We start from the raw sequence: 13,071 nt of genomic DNA on the forward strand, positions 1-13,071 counted from the left end.
ACAAAGTGAGAATAGGTTTTGCAGTATTTTAATCCGTTTTAAAATACTAAGAATATCTAGGAAAAGGTTCTGTGTCAGGTCGAGAGAAAAAGAGAGTCGATCGTTAAACCTGGTTTATTTCTTAATTCTTAAAGGCTATGATAGGTGAAATTTTAACTTATGCAAATTTTGTTTTAATATTATTAACAGAAACGTAATGACTAGCACTAGTTGTTTAGATAATTAAATATTCATTCAGGTTATCAGTATATTAAAATAAATGGATTAGTTCATTCATCCACCTATACATATAGTGTATAGTTATACATATGTACATATGTATATACGATAAACAAAGTTGGTATTATGCTATTGATGATTTTTGAAGATCAATGTTATATTGTTTACAATTTTCTAGAATTGTTTTCTACTATCGTTAGGTAGCTTAAGTTTTCTAATTTAAATACTAATAAAATAGACCACTTTCGGTGGAAAAAATTCAGAGTATTTTAAGAACAACGTAATATTCCTAATGGAATTATGTTGTCTTTTAAAACTTTAAGTAATCTTAATACTTTTAAACTTGGATGGAGATAAAAATGTAAATTCTGTATCATTACTATAGATACTATGTAGATTATTTAAATAGGAAGTTAAAACATTAAAGTACATGCAATGCTTGTCAAAATTAAATATCTATGTATGTTTAAGCTAATAGAATGTCAGTATTACCTATAATTTACCATGATTAAGTTACTGCGATTCTATTATGAAAAATAAGTTCTGTAAAATCATCTACGAATATCTTTCACACGAAATGTAAAAAGTGAAATTAGTATAAATACTGTGATTCTTATACCAGCTTAATATTTTCATAATTTTACATTTTTGAGAGCATGGGACATATAATATCTCAAATTACTACGATCTTCTTTTCTACCTAACTTTCTATCAATTGATATGCGTTTACTGTATCCTGATATTTCTTCTTCCTCTTTTGGGTTCGAAACAAAATCAGTATAACACAGTTATGCTAAAGTAACATCTGGAACACGAATTTTAAATTATAATGCAATGTAAGCTGTTCTTGATTTCTTTTTTGTTTCGCCATATCTCTTCGTTTCCCTGAAGCTTCAATTTTTAGCTCTTTATTCCTCATACATATAGCTATCGAGCATCTTCCATTCTGTCATTGAAATTTGATTGGAAGACGCGCGCAAATAGCTTTCAAGCAGCTTCTTTCTTCAGTGGAACATTCTTTCTTGTTGAGCACGTGACAGTGGGAAGTCTATCAACTAGCTAGGAGTCTCTTCGACTGAGAATGGCACGTTTGCAGAGTGTGCGAGTACGCGCGCACGTGGCTAGGTACTTCTATTTTCTCCTCTTATTTGCCCGGGATATTTCTCGGCAAAGCCGTAGATATACTATCCAGGAATACTCTAGAGATTCGTATTCACGGAAAATCGATAGCACAGACGGACCAAGATGACGCGTTGCCTTTACAGGCTCTTTACTTCTGCCTGAACGCGTTGTCTGTCAAGCCGTTCCGTCCCATCTCCCGAAGAGACACGTAAAAATATCGAGTCAGGAGAGGGTGTCCAGGGTGAACCAGTGGCGGTAGCGCGCTCCTATTCATAGTCTCACCGACGATCAACTGTTCTTACAATTTTGCTTTCTTCTTATTAACGTAAGAGTAAAAAAGGAACGCGATGACACCGCTCGTGTCATCCTTTCTCGCGTTACATTCGAATTTCACGCTCTCCCATCTAGAAGTCTTCTTTCTATACATCTATACACCTGTACACAGATTTTCACTCTATTGATTTGCTTCGTCACAATGCACAGTGGATTGAGATGTAGGATGGAGGAATACGTGACGAATGGTTAAAAGCTGATTATGACTTTTAGCGGGAAATTTTCGCTGGAATTGGAAAGTTCTTTTATACGAAATTGACATTTTTTTTAAAGTAACAATTTCGTGAAACTTTAATATTAGAAAAAGCGAAATTTTTATCTCTTTAAATTGTATGTTTTTGTTACTATTCTTGAAAAATTTCTTATTATTTTTTTTTTATAAGTTATTTATTTTAAGTCGCATCAACATCGTAGGTTACACTGTTCAACACGGGTCTGATTTTGTAAGTGTGAATAAACATTTCTTATAGATTTCGACGTGCTGATTACGAATCTGCAAACCGTTTTTTCCCAGAACGTACAGTTTTTGAAAAAATCAATTTTGAAAAAAATGACAAATTTTCAACTTTGGGATTTTTTTCTGCTTTTACCGTAGTAGTTATTTAGTTGCTCTTTGCACGAAATCATTCTGTGGACTCTCCCGAATAAAATAATATAAATAGTTATTAGATTATAAACATCGAAATAGGTTTAAATAACAATTAAAGTGAAAAGGACACCCAAAACGCACCCATTTTTGCTGATATTTTTCACTTTATTTTAAAAAGTAAGGGTCTAGGAGAAAATTTGACTATACCACGCGATAGAGCAAACCTTTATACTAAGGAAAGCATCAGGTAAATGTCCAAAATTATTTTTGTTTTCAATATAGAAATAAAATAGTTTGGCGAAACGCGCGACGGAGACAGTGGTACTCAATGACAGCGGAGCGCGCGGAAGACGTTTCGCCTACCGAAATCTATAAGAAATGTTTATTCACGCTTACAAAATCGAAAAAAAGTCAAAATTTGTCGAACAGTGTTATTAGCGACCACTGCGATTTGTATGAGTTTACATGTTGTAATGTTTGTTATCTATATATTTTTTGAACGTTTAAACATTGGAAAGCAAGCGTAAGAATTACTTCGTGTAATATACATAAAGGCATAAATTTCTTTTCGAAATAAGCGGAAGCTTTGTAATACCGTGAAAATGCGAATTTGAATGAAATATTTTTTTGTAGTTGACTTTGTACCGTTTCTATTTTTTTTTTGTATATTGCATATATTTATTGTTAGTTTGGAAAAATATTTAGTATGATTCTGACGATTAATATTACAAATTTTGTTTGTAAGAGTTTGTCACTTTACACGTATATTTAGTAAACCAATTTTATTAACAAATCTGCTAAAGTTCTTCATAAAATATTTTTCTCTAATTGCAATAATTATAAACTAGAAAGTTTGTAATCAAGTTGTCGCTCATTTGTCGCGTTGTTTTACATTTGTATATATTCATAGCACAGTATCCAACACTTGTTCGAATAAGTCATCATGAATGAAACACGATTCGAGATTATCGATGTAATTTCTCTAAATGTCAAATCGTTAATTAATAGCTGAGAATAATAGCACCCGACTCACTGATTTCTTTTGATTTATGAGCCATCCTTTCGTTCGCTGCGTTTTCGATCGATCTCTTCTTCAACTATTCGCTTTCGTCCCATTAGCGAAGCCTACTTCGATCGTTTTCGCGCGTGGATTTCAGCCATGCTTAGGAATAGATTTATGGCTACGTATCGCGTAGGTTTGGACGATCAAGGTGCTAGTAGAAATCGAAACTCGTTGCTTCGGTTCTCATTAATTCCGCTGGGGAAAGCGAATTTATGTGTATCTTGAATCGTGACGTTTCGTAAACGGGAAATGCATGAACATCAATGTGAGATTGCGACATAGAATTATTGTTTAATGGTTTCTCTTCTTGAAGCGTTTCACTTGTCTCAAGAAAGCTGTTTAATTTTCTGTGACATTGGCTATTCTTCTTCCCACCATTGTACCAATTTTGCATTTTGCTTGCTCCTAAACTTAAACATGATATAACACTTGACTTTAAAGTGATCCCCTGGATTTACTTTTTCATGTACGCTGGAAGTCTTAGGAATCGATCACGAACCTGTGGTTGTATCGTCAGTTTGCTAGCGGTATATCTATTATTCCTTGGATAGTATTGCACCTGTATTTCTTTTTCAATGATTTCACAGAGGTTTTATGCTCCAAAAATTCGGCCAAGAATGTGATTCAATACATTTTGGCAGAGGAATGTGGAATTTGGTTAAAGTGAAATTTGTGGGTAAATATATACATAAAATGGAATGGATTCGCAAAGTAATATTAAAATGGATATCTTTAACGCACAAACGAATTGAGGGTGAAGGGGTTTCTATTGCGCAACAAGCAATTGTGACCCTTTTAGTTTAGTATACGTTTTAGTACACTTGGTAATCTGAAATTCTTATGAAATATTTACTACATAAATCTTATTTAACATATTACAGTTATTCACGCAAATGAGCTTATGTTTAGATTTTAGTTTCAGACATCCGGATTTCTAGGGCTATAAAATTCTTGAACACATTATTATAGATGCTTGAAATTGATGTCAAATTTTATGGACGCTAGGTCTGACAGGGTTAAAGATTCGTGATATAACTTGGCTGACGTGTCTGACTACTACTCGCCACTTTTACTTATGCACAGAAGTACACAAATTCTCTTGACAGAAACTCTGTTTCACATTTTCGATTAATTTTAAAATATCTTTTTCTTTGATTTATAACACAACTTTCACTTTCACTTCTATACTAATTTTATTATTAATACCAAAACTAGCAATAGTTAAAGTACATCTATGCCTGTTCATTAATCATTCAAAATTAATTTGTTAGCTTTGGATTTATTTGTTTCTAGTGATAGTTTCAATAACTCTCAAAATAAAATATCTTTTTGTCCAAATGATAGTTCTAAAGAAGTGATATATACATTTACATATATCCAGAAGGTTGTAATCAGTAGTTTGTTGAGGGAGGGGAGGACGACTATATTACTGAAATAATAATTTTATTTTAAGTGCTCATTTATACATGATATATAATGTTTAAGTCAAATTTTTTGCAATATTTAAGCAATATTTATAACTTTTTTATAAGATATTTCAACAAAATCAGAAGAAATTTAAACCAAAATCAAATGTCTTTGATCATTGTAAATCGTTTTAAAACATCCGATTCAAAATATTTGTTTTCAATGACCGATTTTGTTGTATATGTAGATATATGTCTAGATATCAGTCAATCGGTCACGCGTCGGCAACGAATTAGAGGGGCACTGCTCCATTTTGATTAAGCCCTTGTATATTCACATTACTTAGTTGAATGCCTCACAAATAATATTTATTTATATACACATGTGTTTTTAACACACATATAATTTTTAAATAAAGGAAATCGTAATATGTAATTATCTTATTTATCTTAATAGTTCCTACGTCAGCACTGTTATAATTTTCAGTACACCCAGTTCATTTCATTCTGATCGCGTAAACTCATATTTGTGGAACGGTTTAAAATTGATTTTAAATTGTATTAACTAGGTGCATTTTCGCTCAAAAGTTTGGATTATGTTAAGATTTCAAAAGAAATAATGTCATAATGTTAAATAAACATTTTATTTAAAATATCATTCCTTTATATTATAGAAAGTGTAGCTCGTTCTAATTAAAAACAAAAGCAACACCTGCATATCCATGTAAGATTTTGTTTTATTTAAAAAGTCAAGGGTACTTCAAACTTCTGAACAGGAGTGCATACGTGATAAAGTCAGATTAGCCATATATCTATGTATAGTTAAACGAGTCAGCTGTATTTTATTTATTTCTGAGCTGCTCTCAAATGATTAACACTCCTCTTGTTCGCTACGATTCTTCTTTCAAAGGGGGAAGCATTTAATAACACTCGAAATAGCCATAGCCCGCCCTCCGTTTTAAGGTGATCGTATTTTTTTCCTGGAACGTCCTGTCGGAGAAAAACCTCGCTACTGGCTTGCCGGTGCATCGATTTTCTGGACTCGGTGCAACGCATGCATATGCACGGAGAAACATTTTATTGCAATATCGCGGGCCACGTTTGTTTCTTGGTGGATTAGTATTTAATTAAAACATTAAGACTAACGTAATATTAAGTGTATTTAGAAGTTTCCATCGCTCATATTATTAAGTACATTAAAGAGCATCATAGATTTGTTTCTTTCTTAAATTATTATTCACAATTTATAATATTATTTAAATTATTGTTTATAATTTAACTTATTATTTATAATTCAAATAATAACTTTTAACTAATATGGTATGTGTATTATAATGTAATGTAGAGAAACGTTACTACTCCATTACAAAAAATCTATGATAATAGCTAATACAGACAATTCACAATTTTTCAGTTCATGTAGGTATCTCTGTTTCTTGTTTATAGATATTTTTCGCATTAAATATCAAAAGATAAATTGATAAAACTGCTATAACTACAGCAGACCAGTTGTGGATTAAGTTAGATATAAGAAAATATATATACTCTTCTTTTGTAAATAAACAATAGAAACATTTGCATAAACTTAATACGTTATCGAAGTGTAAATAAACCTTTTGTTGAAACATTTATAATATTTCACAGATATTTCCAATTAGTTTAAGGTGAATGTACGCGAGTTTTTGCATTTAAACTTACAAAATGCGCGATCAGTAATAAATTATTCGGTACCGCTTTCATAATAGATAGGAGCATTATCATTAGTCAGTTCAAACGTCTTGATTAACTGAAAGTTTGCAATGAAAGTTGGCATGGTTTGAGAAGGATTTCATGAGTCAGTAGCTCTTCATCGTTAAACTCGACGATTATTGTCGAATCATATTGCCATGAACGCGTTATTACTCCCTCTCTAATTAACTCGCTTACTTCGTTATCGTTAATTACTTTTATGGCCACCTTCGTTTGGTTGTAATTATAATAGGCTTTCCTGGGAGTTGTAGCCTCGATTATTTCATATTGATTACCATTTCCTTTCGAACTGTTATGCGAAATATAGTGAACCAAATTTTGTATTTAAAATATGGTAGAATTTTTATTGGCTGAATAACTTATAGTTGTATAGGGTGTTCAGGTGGTCTGTATCGAACGTGTTTATACCGCGCGAGTCACGCAACTGAGACGGATTTTAGCTTTTGATTGGATTAAGATTAGAGCATATGGTAGAGGAGACAGTTAAATGGTGAAAAAGCGTCTGTCTTGATAGGTTCATACTGTTTTTTTATAAGTGTAATAATACAATCTGAGGAAAATTTCATGTGTCTCTTTTTAATGGAATAGCATGTTTTTTTTGCATAATAATCTAATCTTGTACTTTATCAATATGTTATGATCATACATTTTAGTAAGTAGTAGATATTTGAAGATATCTTTATCTACAATATAGTAACAAGTAACCAAGAATACTATAAGATAGATCTTGCATTATTCTATCTTTTCTTCGTAATCATTTAATAAGAAACTATTCCGAAGTATAATTTCCAATTTTTACGTTATTTTGTAGGTTTTTAGAGTAATCGAAAATATTTGATAAGTATTTTCTTTTATCGATTGACATTCATATTAAAGGAGTGAAAACCGCCACCAAAGTTGGGTGTGGAGAACATAGTTAGCTTTATATTTGCGAAACTATTGTTTGTAAAAATGTGGTAGACGAGTATATTGTGTAAAATACACAATTGTACACAAACAAATTATTCGTTTAAAAAATATATGAAAAATTAATATATCTTTGTTGTTTTTCTGACAAAATATTGCCCAATTTTTTGCAAACTCGTTGTCAGAGTTCTTCATTTAAGATTCTTCAATTAAATTGTTATAGTAGTAAACAGTAACTATTAACAAAAGGTAGTTTATAAATTATCCTTGTCTACCATGTTTTGCTTTTTACGGAGAAGGCGTAATGTTGTGAATATTCATAAACTGTCCTTATTTAAAAATTTAATGAACAATTAATAACACATAGTATCATTATCAGTAGGTACAACAAGAAAACATCATAAGAATAGATGCTTTCCTCGAAACAATTCATTCTAGAGCTTGATTTCGTGCAAAATTCGAATAAACTATGATTCTCTTTATTTTTTACAATGTAAAAATTAAAAATTCTGTTCTATCTTATTTTATGCTTCTGGATGTAACTTATATACAAATTTGCAAAAAATCGGTCAATATTTCTCGGAAAAAACATTTTTTTAACTTTTAAATATACATATAGATAGATTTATCGTTTAAAAGTACACTATATTTTACGTGCAATAGTTTTGGAGATATTGAACGAAGTGTACTTTCTACTCTCAACGTAGAAAGCATTTTTCACCCCATCAACATGAGTGTCAGTCAGTGAAACAATACGTGTCGAATATGTTCCGCTAGTTTATAAATCTGCGAAGTTTCACAAAAATCGGAAATTGTCACTTTCGAATGGTCCGTTGTCAGTAGCGCAGAGGAGACCAGGGACAAACATATGTAACACGGGAAGAATGTAACAAACATTATGAAACAAATACTTTTGCTTCCATTTTTGTATGTCATTTCCATCACTCTTCCACCTTAATTTTTGGCAACATGTGATTATAAATGGTTCTTCGTATTTTAATGTTTTATCGAAATAGTATGTTAAAAGCAAACTTGTAGGGTCTGTTTCAATTACGTATGCTTTTGTTTTGGTTTCAGAAAATCCTTTGACGTTTTTTGTATTGTATTTAATAGATATTGAACTTATAGATAGGTATAAAAGTTGTTATGATTATAAGTTAGATTAGTATGTAGAATACGTTTATGAGAAATATTGCTAGTAAGGATAAAAGTAATAAGTTATTACTTTTGTCCAGATTGTAACTTGCGATTTTCTTCTATGTTTTTTGTTTTATTGGATATGTTATTTTGATAAAACTTATTAAGGAGAGAATTTGTTAAGCCGCATTTCCTAAATTTTACAGACAATCGATTTTGTAGTTTGTAACAGAACACTACAAAATAATAAAAACAAATTATGTGGTTAGCGTAGTCAACGTTTTTCAATACAATTATTAGAAACTATTTCATAATTTTGAGTTTCTCGTTGATTTGTCAAAGTATTCTTCTGTTCCACATGGACTTGTCAAGTTATTTCCCTGTATACTCATAATGAAAATAGTTATGAATATCTTGGAATTTGTTATAATTTTCAATTTTTCATCATTGACATACAATAAAAGCATTCCCTTTCGACTACCATATGACAAAAGAAAACCAGAAAATCGACAAAAATAGACTTATTGAGTTCTTAAACGTGATCTTAAAATACGGGATTAATCTTTACAGAATGTCCAACACTTGTAAAAGAAAACCAGATCGTGGGCTGGCTTCTTAAAAGCCTGTGTTAAGTTTATGTTGTTATTTATACTTATGTTTACCTTCAGAATAAGTAGAAATACTTTTCAAAAGTACTTTTTCTATTACTTAATTTAATCTTTAAATTTATACATGGTGTTATCATTGTCCTACGTTATATTATGTATCGCATGGTAGGGACAAAAGTAACAGATGATATACTTTAAAAAATAAACTTTTCTTTAAAGTTTATTTAAAAAGACTGATGTAATATACTGCTAGTTTTCTGGTTTGATTATGTTGTTCAATAATGTAGGTTTACTGTCGTGTACGACCTCTTGAAAACTCCTATGAAACTTAGAAGTTACAGATTCAAACACCCAAATTGCCACGTTTGTCCTTGGTCTTCATATTTGCCGTTCGTACATTTACCATTTAACATAAAAAAATAATGCATTCTCCTTGAGAAGCTAAGAGGATCGATTCTCTAGAGAACATTCCTACGCGAACAACGATGTCCCACTATCAGATCGGATAACAGGGGTTCCACCTGAATACGTTAGAAGTGGCTGCAGCGTTAAGAATTGAAATTCCGCGCCCGTGGAAATCTCCGCCTGCGAGGATAGATTCCCCAACCAGCACAGTGGGGAAGCTTGTGTCACATAAATACCAATTTTACCGCCTTCAGTTTTATTTCTTTCTCAATAAGACGCGAGGATCTTTCTCTGTTCACCGTGATCACGGCCCTATCAATTTTCCTCGAAGGAGCACGTAGGCATTGGTCTCGGGCCGATCAGAAACAGAGAAATTTCGTTTCGGGACGAAGACGTATAAACTGCGCCCTTGCTATGATATGTGATCTTTCTGTCCCCGCCGAGGTCGTGAGCGGAAAAATGTGAATTATTGTACGGGCTATCGAGGCGACGCGACGTGATTTGATCGGAGCCCCAAGAAACGACGCAATGCCTTAAGCATTTTGAAGGATGAAGCGATTCCTTCGGAGAAATTCGTCAAACGAGACGTCACGTCGAAGCGGCGATAAGTTTTCGCGATGGAAATCTGTCTGGCGGAGGGAAAGAAAACTCTGAAATTCAAGTGGAAGAAATATGTAGAGGATGAGGGTGGACCAGGCGATGTTCGAGGTTTACGATTCGTCCTCCCTCGGTCCCTCGGGACTAATTGCTCTTCCAACTGAATTTCCAAGAACCGAGCTCTGACCTTCTGCGCTCCCTTTGAGCAAATAATCTCAGAGGACATCTCGACGGACGTTGTATCCGTTCTTTCGCTGGAATCGAAGCGTTAATCGTTGCCTGGAGGATCTTGAATCGAAGGAATATGCGGTAACTCGTATCGTGATAGCGTGAAATTGATCCCGCGGGAGCGGTGGGGTAAGTTGCTACACTAACGCTTTAGATTTTGAGGATATTCTTTTTTAGTAGAATATATTGTACGTTGAGGTATACTGCGGTGGCTTATGTTTTTATAGAGATAGGTTTCTGAGGGAAATAATTAGAATAATAATGTTAATTGCTATGTAGAAGAATTTCGTGGAATAAGAATGTAGGGACTTATTCATAGAGATTGTGCATACATATATAGGTTTAGATGTTAATCATTTTTTGTATGTATCTGTTTTTTGGTGTCCATTGAAATATTTATGTGAAATTATGAAAAAATACTTGTATAATTACTTATTTCATGATTATGAAATTTTTTACATACCAATCTGATGAATAAGTTTTACTTCTTTAAATTATGTATTTTTTTAAAAAGTTGTAAGTTTGGGCACTTCCTCGAATATACACAAGTATCTATTGCTATTAGAGGCAACAATCAGATATTAGATTTTCAAAATATTTGAGTTTAGAGTTGAAGTATGCAAAGTAAATTTTGAAAAGTGTCAAATTTGTTAAATAATATTTGTTATATTGAACTAATTTGAAATATTTTGGTCATACTGTTTAAAAATGTAGTTATACAACTTTTATAATTAGCGAACACATTACTGTCGCGTCATCACGTCACATATTATACCAAATTCATAGTGTGATCCGACATGTTTTTCTTATTTTAGATCTATTTTGCTATAAATATGAAACAAATTTGCTATAATATATAACGTGATGTTGTAACAGCAATGTGTTCGCTTCCTAAAATTGGGTCTACATTACATGTTACATAACAAAGTTATATAATTTTTCAGAGAATGGAAAAGAGACATGTCTATGTATAATATTTCTCTTTTTGTTTTCTAAAAAAATATATAACTCTGTTATATAATATGTAGTGTAGACTTAACTTAAGAGCCGTATAACTGCATTTTTTAACAGTGTAACCAAAATGTTTCTCGGCAACTCTAGTAATAATAATGTACCATAAAGTTTAATATAATGTGTAATTACTTCCTTTTCATGCTAACTCAAATCCCAAAATGATAAAAATATTAAAACTCCTTTTATGTATATACCTCAAAAAGTAAAGCTGAGCAACAGTATAGTTATGTTTATAAATGAAGCAACGCATCGAACTTGACAATTATAGTCATCAAAAACGCATTTATACATGCATGTAATATCATTGCAGGTAATAAATATGATTTCACATTGGAATTGGAATTATGTAACGAATATTCTTTGACAAAATTAACATTGTTTAAAATTGATCTTGAAGATTTCAATTCAAATATTTTGAGGATATAACATCCAATTGTTTTGTCTAATAGCCATGTTTTTAACTTTTGTCAAATATTCAACACGAAAAAATAGAATGTTTACATAGACTAATTAAATTAGGAATTTCAATTAATTTTTCAAAATTCAAATTATAATATTATCGCTAGACTGTGGATGTTTACGCGATTTTATACCTTTAGAAATATAATTAGAGAAGTAAAGCTTAATTAAAAATTGGTTCCACCTGTCAAATGTTACGAAGTAGATATATTTAACTTTTGACGTCTCGTATAATTTTGCACATTATATGAATTCTATATGTTGTTGCACATCGAGATTTTCCATAAATGCATAAAGTTCTGCAGTCTAATTACAATATTATTAATTTAAATGTTTAAATCCTGAGCATTAATAATGAGATCGAAATTATTCAATTTTGTTATTTTACCATCTACTTTTATTTCGGTTAAATAGATTTAGTATTAATTGAAGTAAAGTATACTTTAATCGTAATACCATGAGGAAGTGAATGATAACTGATATCGAGAGCGACTGATAGACTGTATTTATTGTAGAAATTTATAGCTGTATTTACACTATAATCTCAACAAAGATCGAAGCGAAATTTTGACCAAAATTGTAAGATGTCTGAAAATTATATTTAAAATTCTTCTCATCTAATATCTACACAAAAGCTACGGTTGACTAAGTAATATCCTTATGATGTACATTGTGTAATGGTAATACCGACGATACGTAAATTGAGAAAGTTAACAAGAAAAGCAACTTACGTAAAATACATATTTAGATACTATTTTAAAAATGTTTCGATGTAAGCTACAATCAGATGCAGTAAAAAATGTAGAATTCCATATAAAACTTTAAGCATGACTTTCATAAAACTCTTCAAGAACATCCAAGATGAAACAATTATTATGGCTATATGTGTCTCCTGACATCATATAACATTCCTGTGAACCATTTTTTCGTATTTCTAATACTTTGGGAAATAATTGTTTGTTAATTTTTAATCGAATCTAGTGTCGAATCGAATCTTTTTTAATTGAATATAGCCTGTAAAATAAAAATCGGACATTTTTATCAGTTAATCTATATATGTATACTTAATCTAATCTATTATACATATGTAGCTATACAAGGTGTTCGACAATAGGTGTCAGAAATTTGAAGGGATGATTCTAAATAGTGAAAGAAGATGAAAATGGATAAAATTGTATTTGAGATTTTTTTCCGGGTTATTGATCGTTAAAAAAAGTGCCTGAAATATGCGTGAAG

General features: G+C 31.4%; 1 protein-coding gene across 1 annotated transcript in view; it reads right to left on the reverse strand.

Annotated features, from left to right (window-relative positions):
• Dop1 (dopamine receptor, D1) overlaps nucleotides 1–13,071 on the reverse strand; it is a 154,819-nt gene that overhangs the window by 13,868 nt on the left and 127,880 nt on the right. The gene's annotated exons all lie outside the window — the stretch shown is intronic.

Source organism: Calliopsis andreniformis, chromosome 9, assembly GCF_051401765.1.
Source record: "Calliopsis andreniformis isolate RMS-2024a chromosome 9, iyCalAndr_principal, whole genome shotgun sequence".
NCBI classification, from domain to species: domain Eukaryota; kingdom Metazoa; phylum Arthropoda; class Insecta; order Hymenoptera; family Andrenidae; genus Calliopsis; species Calliopsis andreniformis.